The 15,254-nt window shown below is 36.1% G+C and overlaps 1 long non-coding RNA gene across 1 annotated transcript; it reads left to right on the forward strand.

Annotated features, from left to right (window-relative positions):
• The first annotated feature begins 4,112 nt into the window (after positions 1–4,112).
• LOC111196842 (uncharacterized) lies at positions 4,113–7,643 on the forward strand. Its single transcript, XR_007441566.1, has 5 exons — positions 4,113–4,354; positions 5,859–5,911; positions 6,240–6,389; positions 6,611–6,703; positions 7,276–7,643. It is a non-coding gene; the product is annotated as an uncharacterized LOC111196842 (long non-coding RNA).
• The last annotated feature ends 7,611 nt before the right edge of the window (positions 7,644–15,254 follow it).

Below are 15,254 nucleotides of genomic sequence, written 5' to 3' on the forward strand. Positions count from 1 at the left end.
GCTTTCTCAGAACCGAGACCCCACAGATGAGGCCTGATGTTTTGCTACGAGCTGCAGAGGATACAGCAGTAGCCATTGGAAATGGCCTTGTGGTCAGGAGTCAGTGGAACAGCTCGGGTCGTAGCCGTTCTCCTGCTGTCCCTGGCTTTGTTATTGTATGTTTAGTGGGAATGCAGAGAGTGCAGGGAGTAATGGTGGGAAACGGTGCCCTAAAGGTTTATTTTTCCATTTCTTCCTCATATCCCATGCTGGCTTTGTCGTAAACGTGCAGCGTTCCTTCTTTAAAGTAGTGCTGTGCGATATAACGATAAATATCATGGGGTAGAATATATCATAAGTGAGAAAAGTGTCTTATCTCTATCGTTTCTACAGTAATTTCATCAATTATTCATGCAAATATATAAAGTATGCTACAGTTTAATGTACTGGTGTGGTCACTTTGCGTAACTCGGTTTATATAAGTGATAATAAAGTAATCGTCACAAAAAAAGCTTCATAATGTGGTTGAGAGCTTGAAAAAATGAGCTACTGCATCTACCTCATCTGTTTTCATTCAATATATATATATATATATTGCTGCACTAAAAGGTAGTATATTTGGTTTAATGTCAAAAAATATAAAATAAAGTTGGAAAAAACAGTGAGCAATGATATTATTTTGTCATATTTTTGAAGAATAACTGAAAACATACTCAAATGTGGTATATCATGATATATCGTTATCACGATATAAAAAATTCCATATCGTGATATATGATTTTTCTTATATCGCCAAGCACTACTTTAAAGTGTAACTTAACCCCCTTGATTTAAGCTGAATCCACCCTCAGCTTAAATTTGAAAAAGTAAAAAAAAATTAAATTGGAGGAGTCGTTTAAAAGTGGCACTGAGTGATGATGGGTGATGTATGGGTTTAGGGGTTAGGGGCAGACAGGAGGGAGAGCTGATTGGTGAGCTGAGCAGCGTGCCTCTATGAGAGCGGTGAAACATAAAAATAGTAAGTAAAAACTTGACTTTAAATTGGGAATAAGAATCAAAACTCATAAAAAAACAAAAATAAAATAAAATAAAAAAACAATAAAAAGAAAATAATAAAAGAAATGCATTAGAATCTGCTTCTACTGCAACTTCTGCTTTGTATACGTATGGATCTTTTACTTTTACTTAGGACCCCCCAATTATTTAGTATGAATCACTATTGCACTTTTGTCTTGTGTCTCTTGTCTCTCATATGTCTATATATGTGACCTTGCTGTGTTGTACATTTAGTGTCTCTCATTCTTTTATATTTTTAATTTCCTGTAGATTTTAGGAAGGAGAGTAACTTATGTCAATCCTCTGTATGTCCTGTAGATATGCAGGATTGACAATAAAACTACTTCACTTCACTTCACTTGATTTACGGAGAGATTTGATCAGTTTGGATATTCTAAACTACTCCGGCGAGTCTAATTCTAAACTGAAGGAGCAGAAAACAGATTCCAAACATGTCTTGGCTAATCGAGTGCATGCGTGTGGTAAGAGATGAATCATGCTCATTTGATTTAATGCCAAACAGAATCGCTGAATTACCTCGGGTATTTTCACAAAGCAGAATATCTGGGTTTAGACTGAGTTAGACTCCCTGCTTTGTTAAATTCATTAAATTAATACACACTGCAGATAAAAATCCAGTGTAATTTGTGTATTTCTGCTGCGTACGCTGAGTTTAGTGTTGTGAAGGCTGGTATTTTGAGAAGACTCCTCTGTGAAGCAGATATTTTGTTCTCCACCCTTCAGTTCAGTGCACACTCTGCTGCAGCTCTCCAACAAAGAAATACAGCCTTTATAGTTCGCAGTAAAATAATTTATAGGCAGTTGGTTATTTGATGCTGTTCTGTTGTTATTCCGCTGCTCGTTATATTGTTTTAAACCTGCTGAGGAAGTGTGTGGTGTGCGTAGCATTCTTACCAAATCCATTCAGTTCAGTTTAATTTCAATCGCTGTTTCGAATCCCGGTCATGCAGCTTGCCATCAGCTGCCGGAGCCCCGAAAGAGCACAGTTGTCCTTGCTCTCTCTCTGGGTGGGTACAGTACAGTAGATGGCGCTCTCTCTTTCCCCTCATCACTCCTAGGGTGATGTGGATCAGCACAAGGCTGCGTCTGTGAGCTGATGTATCAGAACCGAGTCGCTGCGCTTTCCTCTGAGCGTTAGCGCTGTAATGCTACTCGGCAATGCTACAGTATCAACAGCAGCAAAAAATTCAAAGAGGTGGAGTCTGACTTCACATGTATCGGAGGAGGCGTGTGCTAAACCTACTGATTTTAGCTGACTCCACCCTCAGCTCAAATTTGAAAAATGCACTGGATGATGTATGGGTTTAGGGGCTGATTTGCATATCACACCTTTCCTATAGCACAGTTGAACCTGTGAGGGCGCTGTGTAGGCAGAAATTACCACAGTAAAAGTGTTTTTTAAAAGGTAGGAAAGATGTATATATATTTTATGTTTTATTGCTTTTTTAAAGTGAAGATTGAAAAAAACAAACATGCAAAATATAGACACTTTTAAAATTGAGCATCGATGTAGCCGAGCCAATAGAGAGAAAATAAACTGCTTTAAAATAAATACAGCATTTTAACTTTATTTTAAATTAAAGCTCCAGTCTGTCATACCCTGTTTAGCGTATCTCATCTCCGTCATCATCCCAGCAGTTGAAGGCAGTGCCAGGCTGGGTTTGCTATTTTAAAACGAGCAGCTTATTTCGGATTGGCTTTTTTTGACATTAATAACACATTTCACACTGCCTTAGTTACAGTGTTTTGTGTTAATCCACCTTATCTAAGTGGTAGTTTGTGTGGTATGTTGGAATTACAGTGTGCGATGGTGTAATATGGGTTTTCAGTACATCTGCTCTGTGCTTTCCAGATCCTTCAGTATTACTTCTGTCCACTGGAGGGAGCATGAACTTTAAAATCCCAGCCAGAACCTCAGGAATTACACCTTCTTTTTAAATGTGTTAATTTAATACATTTACTTTTAGAAACAACTACTTATAAACTAAAAAACAACATTTAATTCAATTGAATTTAAAGTATTTATTTCAAATTTCTACATCATCATATTTTAAAGTAAAGTACCTGTAATGTCTATAATAGGCTCTTTTACACTGTTTTATATCTATTAACTTGAAAAAAAGCATAGTTATTTAAAATAATCTACTGATTAATACTGAAATCTATGAATAATGTAGTTGGAGTAATGGATAATCAAGTAATTCAGAGTCTGTTAAAACTAACATCTTGATGCATCTTTTTCTTATACATAATTTATTTTTCCTTGTTGCCTGAATACTCGGAACTTTTAAAGTAAAGTATCTGTAATGATCCATAATCAATCCTGAAGCTATTTAATAGTGCGTGCAGGTGGTCAGTGTTTTAAGCTCTGATAAATATCTTCAATACAGTTAAAATATATATTGCAGATGTAGCATCTGAGTTTTGCTAAAGCTTTCATCACAATTTTATTGTTACAGACTTAAAAGCAAAGCTATTCTATGCTATGCAGTCAGATTCTATGCCAGCCTTCCTATTTACATTTAGTACTGTCTATCTATCTATCTATCTATCTATCTATCTATCTATCTATCTATCTATCTATCTATCTATCTATCTATCTATCTATCTATCTATCTATCTATCTATCTATCTATCTATCTACAGCTCTCTGGGAAAAAAAATTAAGATACCTCTTTAGTTTCTGAATGAGTTTCTCTGATTTTGCTATTTATAGGTTTATGTTTGAGTAAAATGAACATTGTTGTTTTATTCTATAAACTACAGACAACATTTCTCCCAAATTACAAATAAAAATATTCTCATTTAGAGCATTTATTTACAGAAAATGAGAAATGGCTGAAATAACAAAAAAATATGCAAAAAAGCTTTCAGACCCTCAAATAATGCAAAGAAGACAAATTCATATTCATAAAGTTTCATCAATATTTGGTGGAATAACTCTGGTGGTTTTTAATCACAGTTTTTTTTTTCATGCATCTTGGCACACTGAAAAAAGTGAAACAAGCATGTCATTTGTTTAAAGTGTTTTTTTTATTTTTACTTAATAAAAAAATATGATTTCTCATTTAAACGTATTTTGTTCAGTTTGACCAAAAGCAAAAACAACTACCAAGAAAAAAACTTAACAGAAATAATTTTGCTTAAATAATTTTTTTACTTTAAGTCAGATAGTTTAATGTCACGTGACCTCGTGACGTCGGGACAAGTACCTTCTCCTTGAGTTTTTCTGTCAGCCATTTTACTTCGCGCCGACTGCCAAGTTCATCTGACCCACAGGACAACTGGTTTAATTAAGGTAGGAATTCTAAAGTCTCTTTTAAGGAGGATGATTGTTTAGGAGTGTGTAGGAAGGTAGAAAATGTCAGGATTGACCGCTAATTGTTACTTTTCAGCCTATTTTATGTGTTTTGCTTGTGAGTTTGCTAGCCAGCTTTAACTAGCTAGGTAACGTTAGCTTAGTTAGCTAATGCTGGATAAACGTGTTTTTAAGCTAAATACCTAACTATTTAGTGTTAATTAAGTATATAACGCTGGATAAATGTGGTGTTTAGCTTCAAATCTAGATATTTAGTGTTAATTAAGTATATAACACTGAATAAGCGTGTTTTAGCTTAACCTAGATATTTAGTGTTAATTAAGTATATAACGCTGGATTAATGTGTTATTTTAGCTTAAAACCTAGATATTTAGTGTTAGTCAAGTATATAGCGCTGGATTAATGTGTTATTTTAGCTTAAAACCTAGATATTTAGTGTTAATTAAGTATATAACGCTGGATTAATGTTATTTTAGCTTAAAACCTAGATATTTAGTGTTAATTAAGTATATAACGCTGGATTAATGTTATTTTAGCTTAAAACCTAGATATTTAGTGTTAATTAAGTATATAACGCTGGATTAATGTGTTATTTTAGCTTAAAACCTAGATATTTAGTGTTAGTTAAGTATATAACACTGAATAAGCGTGTTTTAGCTTAACCTAGATATTTAGTGTTAATTAAGTATATAACGCTGGATTAATGTGTTATTTTAGCTTAAAACCTAGATATTTAGTGTTAGTCAAGTATATAGCGCTGGATTAATGTGTTATTTTAGCTTAAAACCTAGATATTTAGTGTTAATTAAGTATATAACGCTGGATTAATGTTATTTTAGCTTAAAACCTAGATATTTAGTGTTAGTCAAGTATATAACGCTGGATTAATGTGTTATTTTAGCTTAAAACCTAGATATTTAGTGTTAGTTAAGTATATAACGCTGGATTAATGTTATTTTAGCTTAAAACCTAGATATTTAGTGTTAGTCAAGTATATAACGCTGGATTAATGTGTTATTTTAGCTTAAAACCTAGATATTTAGTGTTAGTTAAGTATATAACGCTGGATAAATGTTATTTTAGCTTAAAACCTAGATATTTAGTGTTAGTCAAGTATATAACGCTGGATTAATGTGTTATTTTAGCTTAAAACCTAGATATTTAGTGTTAGTTAAGTATATAACGCTGGATAAATGTGATATTTTAGCTTAAAACCTAAATGTTAGTGTTAATAACGCTGGATAAATGTTATTTTAGCTTAAAACCTAGATATTTAGTGTTAATTAAGTATATAACGCTGGATAAATGTGTTCTTTTAGCTTAATACCTAACTATTTAGCGTTAATTAAGTTTATAAAGCTGGATAAACATGTTTAAGCTTAATACCTAACTAACTAGTGTTAATTTGCTATATAATGCTGGATAAATGTGTTTGTTTAACAGTCATTTACTGTGTTAAATCTCTCTTTTTATCTTTTTACAGGTTTGATCTTGAGCTCTTTTGCTGAAAATTTACATCCATCTCTTCTAAATTTGGTGAGTCTCAAAATAAACAAATGAAAATTGCATGTATGGTTAAATAGTGATCAACCAAAAATATAGCAGCAGAATAGGTTTGAACTTATCACTGATATTTACTATGTATACATTGCTTAGATATTCACTGGTTCTTTTTGCATCTAAATTCTTTACTAATACCTTTATTAAGCAGTGGCAATAGGCCAGTTGTAACCTGTAGAGAAAATTCTCATGTTGAACAGAACCTAAGATATTAAGCGAGACCAAATTAAAATGCATGTCAGATCTGTCAAACAGATTTCATACCACAGTGTGTAATTACATTTGCATGTGTTTATTTTTAAAGATCAATCATGAATTCCTGAGAATTACAACTGTTCCACTTCAACCACAGTTCCTGGCTTGGACAAGCACCACAGCAAGCTGATTGAGCTATTCAGAAAGAAGGGAGGAGAGAGAAGACACACCGACAAACGTCCTGAAAGTTCTGGATCAGGTTGGTACTTTTTCGGTACATATGAGTGTTTGTTTTACATCTAGTGCTGGGCAAGGTGACCCCAAATCCTGGTCACAGTTAATTTAGCAAAGGATGAGGATTAACAGAATAAAAAATGTTAATTGTGATAGTTCTGAATGTTGTGATGTTAGATCACACTTTGGAAGAGATGCTACATTATTTTGAGTTATTTTGCATTGTATGTTTGGGTTTTTATCTAGAGCCTCGAGGTGAGCCTGAAAAGAGAATGTCTGCTAAAGTGCCTCATCGATTACCTGGGGGAAGACGTGGACAGTCTTATCAAGGAATACTTGGTAAGTAGTTATGCATGTAAACATGTTAAGCTTTATGTAAGATAAAACAATGAATATTTTAATTTGACTGTTTACATAAATTACCTCAGGTCCAAAAAATAAAACCTTTCCTACATTCCTGTTACATTTCATGTGATTAGCATTCACTGTACCCTGGTCATTATTCACCAGGATAGTTTATTATGTGTAATACAACTAAGATATCTGTGCTGGTGTTTGTTTAAAGTTTGTATATAGACTGACATGCAAAATTCATAGGATAGCATTATGTAATTTCTTCATGTAGTCTTAGAGATTGGCTTGGAACATTGGCCAGTGTGGTTAAGTCAACACAGTTGTTTATCAAATATTGTCTATTTTTACTCAGACCACTGCATATGTACTTCATTACTTGTGCAACATTCTGGTCTAATCTTGATTTTTTAATTTTAGAAACAAATAGTGTAACATGGGTCAGACAAAAGTGTAAAGGCTTAACTAGCTGTGCCTTCTCAGACTCTTGGCCTTGGTTGGCTAAAGCGTAATCGGACAGTCAATCAAAAAATATATATATATATATATTTTTTTATCAGGTTTCTCAGAAGAAGGAAGCTGAGACGGAGCTGAAGGAATCTACAGTAGCAGTGTTTGTCATCAGGGAGGATGAAGACCCTCTCCAATCGCCACATGAAATTGGGATTGTACTTGAAGGTGTGGATGTTCATGAGTTGCCATCAGTAGCACATTCATTTACAATGCTGTTTGGCCTCATCACTGCTGTGAACTATCCTGACACGCAAAGTGTGCAGTCTTAGTGTGCAGCTTTAAATATTCTCTCTCACTCGCTCTGTCTTGCTCTCTCTATGTTCAAAAGGTGTACAGTATTTTTGCACTTCTAAATGTTTGAATACTGAAGAAGAAATGTATAAACCATTTTTGTTAAACCAACTTGTTAAACAGTAAAAAGGCAATAACGCACTACCTTTTATGTGAATATTTAACATACAGCCATATTGGCCTTTTGTTAGAAAGGCAGTATATTTTTTGTTTTTGATTATTTTATTTGTTTTCAGGCTTACTGTAATACTGGTGCATATTTCACTACAGTAAGTCACTACAATAAACATGGTCTTTTACTCTCTATTTCTGTCTGTTTGTTGTAACTACATCTTTGAAAGAAATGTAAATTTGGTAATGGAAGAAATTAAGTTGAAAAAAAGGAAAAGCGTACGTGTTATTTTCTTTGTAAGTTTTATGCTTGTGACTAAAGAAAGAGTATTGATTAGGGTGTGATTAATATTTTTAATTTGTACTGAATCAGAAAATTAACTTGAGACAAGTTAATAAAATTGACTGTAACAAAATTAGAGTATTTTTATTAGTTTAGTCTAAAGTAAAAAACAAACTTGAATTTAATATTAAATATTAGTTTTCTCCAAAATAAAAAAATAAGTTGTAACAAAGTAAAATAGCAATATGTGGTCTTTGGAATAAAGGATCTTTTTAATTTGTTGGGAAGTAATTTTTTGCTTTGGATAAAGATATTTTTTTTATTGAATTTGAATTAAAATATGAAATTTCAACCAAATTATAAATATAATTTGAGAAAAATTAATACATTTAGCTGTAACAAATTAGAGTAATTTTTTTAAGTTGGTCCAAAGTATCATTTTTTTCAGTGCATCATGTTCTCCTCCACCAGTCTTACACACTGCTTTTGGATAACTTTATGCTTGATTGTTGATTATATTCCAGAGGTTTTTAATTTGGTAAAATCAAAGAAACTCATAATTTGTAAGTGCTCTCTTATTTTTTCCAGAGCTGTTTCTATATATCTATCTAAGATTATTGGTTTAATTAATCAGCCTTTTTTTAGATGCGCATGTCTGTAATGTAAAGTCTGATTCACCCCCTGCACTTAAGGTTTCCTGTCCTCAGAATGGACTAGACCTTTTTCAGATCGCCCCCCTCCCAAATAAATCACACTTATGGGACAAAGCTGTGGCCGAGCGAATGAGAGCGGAGAGGAACGAGGCCGGGAGGATTTACGATGGGAAGAGCTGTGAAGCCTTGATGTTGCGCGGCTGCAGCTGCTGCTGTTTGTGCTGCGGCCTGCGCTCGGCCCCGCGGCCCTGCTGCAGGAAGGTAAGCTAAGCTAAGCCTTCTGTAGGCCTGGGGGGAACCTGCCCACCTTTTGCTTTTGAAGTCTGCTCAGTTCAAACCTTTCAACTACACACACACACACACACACACACTGTAAACCCGGATAAGTTGAATTTACTTTAAAAATCTAAGGAAATCGGTTGCCTTAAAAAAGTTAAGTTATGGGTAATGAAAACTTGAGTTAGCATAAATTAAAACATTGAGTTATTACAACTAAAGATAAAAGCTGATTTAACTTTTTTTTTTATATGTTTTTATATATAAGACCGGATAATTTAAGTTTACTTAACTTTTTTAAGGCCGCTGATTTGCTTAAATTTTTTTAAGTAATGCGGAATAAAGACTTGAGTTAGCATAAATTAAAACGTCAAGTAATTACAACTAAACAGGAAGTTTTAGAGATTTATTTATAAGGTAACCCAGGGGGAATCACTGATCACTACACACTGATGGTGAGTGTTAGTCAGAAACTGTTGGACACACCCAGTATGCAAATAGATTGTGACAGAAGCCAATGGAAAAGACGCTGTTAATGGAAACAGGATAAACTTAAACTTAGACTATTATAAGTTAGTTCAACTCAAAGATCTCAGTTTGAATAGTACACTGTACGTCTGGATAAGTTGAATTTACTTTAAAATATTGAGGAAACTGGTTGCCTCAAAAAAGTTAAGTAATGGATAATGAAAAATTGAGTTAACATAAATTAAAACATCAAGTTATTACAACTAAATGTAAAGTTGATTTAACTTTTTGTTAAACTGTAAGACCAGATATGTTGAGTTTACTTAACTTTTTTCAGTCAGCTGATTTGCTTAAATTATTTTAAGTAATGGGGAATAAAAACTTGAGTTAGCATAAATTAAAACATAAATTATTACAACTAAAGAGGAAGTTTTAGAGATTTATTTGTAAGGAAGCCCAGGGGGGGAATCACTGATCACTACACACTGATGGTGGGTGTCTGGTTAATCAGAAACTGTTGGACACACCCATTATGCAAATCGATTGTGACAGAAGCCAATGGAAAAGAAGCTGTTAATGGCAAAACAGACTAAATTATTTAAGTTGTTATAAGTTAGTTCATCTCAAAGATCTCAGTTTGAATAGTACAGTATATGTGCCCACAAATTTGAGTACAACTAACTCAAAATAGTTGATTATTGTTTAGAAATATCCAATTTTATGTAAAACAGACTTAAATCATTTGCACACACTCACACACGCTCTTACACACTCACACAGAGGCTCGCTCGCACACTTAACACCCGTCCCACTCGTTCATCTTTCCAGGGCGGGGGCTCGGCCTGCGGTGGTGAAATATAGAGCGGAGACCTGTTACATGTTAGTTTAAGAGATAGCGGAGGTGTAAATTACACGGGAGACTCCGCTCGGCCTTATTTATGAGAGCTCTGTCAGGTGTTTAGGTGTCAGAGCGAGATGTGCAGCTTAAATCGTTTACTCTGCTGTAAATCAGAGCGTGCAGGCCACGTCTGCGCAGCAACTGTTTGTGAGGGTGTGAAGGTGTGTGTGGAAGTGTGTGTGTGTGTGTGGTAGTTTGCATTTGGAATGGGCAGTGCCTGCTCGAGTGTTATTCCATAAAACCAAACTTTGGGTTTGATGATGGACTGATGGAAATCTATTGATTAACCCTGCTGTTTTGTTCCAAGTCAAATTGACCCGGATTTAAAGTTTAAATATCTAGGAAAAATAGTTAAAAGCATTTTTTTAGTACAAAAAAACGTCTTCTGCTTGCCTAAATCAGTGTAATCAACATACAACAAAACAAAAACTAAAACAGAATTGCATTGTTATGTTTTAATGTTGTGTAAAACTAATGTTTTATATTTTGGTCTTTTAAAAAAGGATAAAGTATTGAAACATTGAAAAAAGTTTGAACATGAATTATTTGGAGTTACTACAAAATAAAAAAAATATTTACACTGCTTGTTAGGATTTTTTCAGACATCTTTTGGATAATTAAACATGCATTTAACACCATTGCTGTTCCTGAAAAATGAACATAATAGTATGGTTAAAAATGTTTGTCTGGAGACATGAGACCAGCAGCATGAAAAAAGCCTTGGTTGACCTCTTTGACGTGTCACTATTGTGGCCAGCAAGCCTGAAACATCTGACCTGTGAGATTGTTTAAACTATAATGAACGATAATGAAAGAAAATACAAAATAAAAAGCTTCTCTGGAGAGCTTATGTTTACATGCCTCCCGTCCCTGTCTCTCTCTCTGTAGCGCTCGGCGTGACTTCAGTTTCCGCATGTTACCGTTTTTTTTTTTATCCGTTCCTGGGCTCCCAAAAAAAGCACTGTTGTTTTGGGTTTTATTCATTGGCTGTAAGCCACAATCATCATGAACTGAATTATGGAATATAAAATAACTTTTCATTCTTAATCTCATTTTTTAAGATGCACTAGTATAGATATATAGAACATAGATATATAGAAGAGCATGAAAAAGCATAAAAGCATGGTGCAACATCTTTCAATAGTAAAGTCACCACAGGTCTAGTGCCTCCTGCTGACTGGTTGCAGTATGATCATGTATAGCTCCGCCACTCCCCATATATTTTACTATTTTAATGACAAAACCCTGAGCCCAACTCATTTTCCATCTCATTTTTCTCCTCTAAACATTTAAACGCCTTTCCTTCATCAGTATTTAATTCCAAATGCTCTTTTTTTGATGAAGGCTATCTTTTGCTATTTCTGTTTTATATTATTTAACTTTAGTTAGGACTTTAGTTTTCGCACGTTACTGTTTTTTCACCTGTTCTTGGGCTCCCAAAAAAAACCCAAATCTTTTTCTATTCACTTGGTTTATTTTTTTTTAAATTAAATCTATTTAAATCTGAATGAGTTAAAATTACACTTTAAAAGTGAAAGTCTTATTCATGAAATACTCGGCTTGTGAAAGGTTCGCTGCTGCAGTATTAAACATCCACATTATTGTCACATTAAGCCGTTATTGCAGGTTTTATAGCGCAGCAGACTAAATCACCGCGCCTCGCCGAGCTCTCGGCCTGCGCTGCTGCGGAATGCAGGGGAACGTCGCGGGAACTCTCCATGATAAAGTGTTAAAATAGAAAAAAATGAAAATAGGACAGACCCCGAAGAATGCGCAGGCCTTTTTTCGGCCCTCTCTGGCCTCGACAAAGCAGCACCTGCCACGCAGCCTCCCACAAGAGCCGGCCGGGGGTGATGTATGGGCCCGGGACACCGAATAGGATGTCCGAACACATTGTAAATGAGTCATTGAAACAGTAAACCCTGCCGGAGCACTTTTGCCTGCCCCTCGCAGACGAGCCGCGCCGCAAAAGAGTGTTGATTTTACACCTGTGGGCGTTTACGAGCCGCCCTCTGTTCTTTCCCAGAGTGGCGGGGAAGTGGAGCCGGGAGGTTAGGAGCTCTGAGGAGTGTTGGGAGTGTTGGGAGTGCGCTCTGATGTGTGCTAGCGTGAGTGGCTCTCTCTCAACTCGCCAGGAAGTGGTAACAGAAGAGCTTAATACCCCAACAACCCCCCTCCCCCCCAACCCCCCACCACCACCACCACCCAACTCCCACCGGTGTGAGTTACTATTGTTGCGCTGAGAGCCGCAGCGGACGCCATTGTGAGCGATCAGCCCCCCGGGCGCTGCGGCGTGTCGCATGCAGTGGAGCAGGCCATGCACGGTAAGCAGACGGATGCATGCTAACGATGCTAGCGTGCTCAAAAAACTTTTTATTGCAGATACATGTGCATATGTATATGCAGTATTAAAATGCAACGTGCTTCCCTCTGCTGACAATGTTTATAGAGATATTTATTGAGATTTCATTTTCCAGCAGGACTCTCCAACAGTGCCAAAAGTACCAGTTGGTCTTAAATAATATTAACATTTTCCGAGACACTGTTTTTTAGGTTTTCATTAGCTGTAAGCCATTATCATCATTAACTCAATTACTGAAATAAAATAACTTTTCAATAATATTCTCAATGATAATTCTTTGAGATGCACTAGTTATAAAATGTGTCCAACATCTTTCAATAGTAAAGCCACCACAGGTCTAGTGCCTCCTGCTGGCTGGTTGCAGTATAATCATGTATAGCTCCACCCATCCCCATATATATTTGACTAATTTAATGACAAAACTCCGAGCCCAACACATTTTCCATCTCATTTTTCTCCTCTAAACATTTTAACATCTTTTCTTTTCCAGTGTTTAATTCCAACAGTTAATTTTTGATAAAGGCTATCTTCCACAGCAGCATTATAGCTGGTGTTTTTGCTGTTTTATATGATGTATTTTTGAACAAATTCAGGGCAGTTTGGAGAAAAATAAAGCCTGGAAGTAAGTAGTGGATGGCTCGGTAGGTAGCTTGCTAGCATGCTAACTAGCTACGCTAAAATACAGCCACTCACTACAGTCTGGAATACTAGTCTTGGATACGCCCAAATGAGACAAAAGCCTTTCTTATAGGGCAGAGGTACGTGATTGGCTTTTAGGAGGCTGAGAGGCGGGGCCAGCTGAGCTGCCCATAGAGGGTACTGTACTGTACTGATTCACTTTAAACACAACCCAGACCTGCCTACTAAACCGGGTCTACACACACTCACACACTCACACACAGATTTATAGCACTCTATATACTGTATATACGTGTGTGTGTGTGTGTGAGAGAGAGAGAGTGTGTGTGTGTAAGGAGAAGAAGGAGAAAGTCTCTTTCTTTCTAATTTCTGCTACATTCTCTCCTCTCTCTCCTTCCTCTATATTCATCCACTGTTCTCTCTCTTTGTCGCTCTCTGTTCTGTGGGCCATAAAACACTCAAAGTGCGTGTGTGCGCGAGTGTTTGTGTGTGTGTGTGAGAGAGAGAGAGCATAAGGATGTAAATAACAGCCCTTCTCTGAGTTCCTGAGGCCCTGAGCAGCAGACTCAACAAAGACTGAGCTAAACAGAGAGAGAGAGAGGAAGTGGGCGAGAGACAGACTGAGAGAGAGACAGACATATAAAAAAGCCAATTTGGGTTGGAAAAGTGATGTATTTCACAGACATGACATCAACACAGTTATGTCATGGTAATCTGTGGCATTTTAGCAAAATACAGCTCTGGAAAAAAATAAGAGAGTATTTAAACATGATGAGTTTCTTTGAGTAAAGCAGCATTAAGTTATCCAAAAGCAGTGTGTTCTCCTGGTGGAGGAGAACATGATGCCATGTTCATTTTACTGAAGTGGTTTCTTAATGTTTTCCAGTGCTGTATGTATGCTACATACTCACCATAATTATGTTCGACACTTAAGGAATGTGGTCTTGTTCCCAATCTTTGTAGTGAACACACACACACACACACACACACACACGCACGCTTGTATGCACTAGTATAGAGTGTATGGTCTGTGGTGCTGGTGGAGCAGTGAGGGTTGGGGTTGGAATTCGGACTTGAACCCCTGTTCTGTTCTGGGTTCTTTTGCTCTTCTCTGGGAAAGGGGTTACCGGGAGTCACCCCGGGAGCGGGGCTGGGGGGGGTGGGTGTGGGGGGGGGGGGGGGGGGGGGGGGTTGTGGTGTCCGCAGACGAGCACCTGATGGTCGGGCTCTGGAGATCCTTACATCACTCAAACCCAGCCTGGAGGACGAGTCCAGATCCAGGAATATATATATATGTCTGTGTGTATCTTCCTTCCTTCACTGTTTGGGTTTAAACTGACCCCGCCCTCCTCCTGCCTCTACTAAGTAGCTGTCCAGACGTCCTGTCCCCGCCCCCCCTCTTCCTTCTCTCTCTCTCTCTCTCTCTCTCTCTCTCTCTCTCTCTCTCTCTTTCTCTTTCTCTATTTCTCTCTCTCTAATTTTCTCTCTCTCTCTCAGTTCAGTTCAACAGTGCTTTATTGGCATGACTATAACAATCAACACTATTTCCAAAGCATAAAACAGAAAACAAATAATAATAATAATAATAATAATAATAATAATAATAATAATAATAATAATAATTAATGAATTAAAAGAAAGATTACATAAATACAATTACAACAACAGAACTTATTTTTATTTACAGGATTGTAAGAACACTTATAATTATTATTAATAATAATTCAAATAGAACGAAATAAGAGTGTGGAGACTTTATAAATGTGTAATAATAAGCAATAAATCATTAATATTAGAAATTAGTTATAATAATTTTTTATACAACCAGTGTTTTGTCCACACTGGTTGTCCCTCAGGTTGTGACAGTCTGTAACATCTCTCTCTCTCTCTCTCTCTCTCTCTCTCTCTTTCTCTACCTCTCTCTCCTATTTCACTTAGTTCAGTACAGTTTGCTTTATTGACGTGACAAAATTACATTTGTATTGTCAAAGCATTTCAGATAAACAGTACAAATATACATATACACACATATAATCTGATGAAAA

The sequence above is a fragment of the Astyanax mexicanus genome, chromosome 13 (genome assembly GCF_023375975.1).
Source record: "Astyanax mexicanus isolate ESR-SI-001 chromosome 13, AstMex3_surface, whole genome shotgun sequence".
NCBI lineage: Eukaryota > Metazoa > Chordata > Actinopteri > Characiformes > Acestrorhamphidae > Astyanax > Astyanax mexicanus.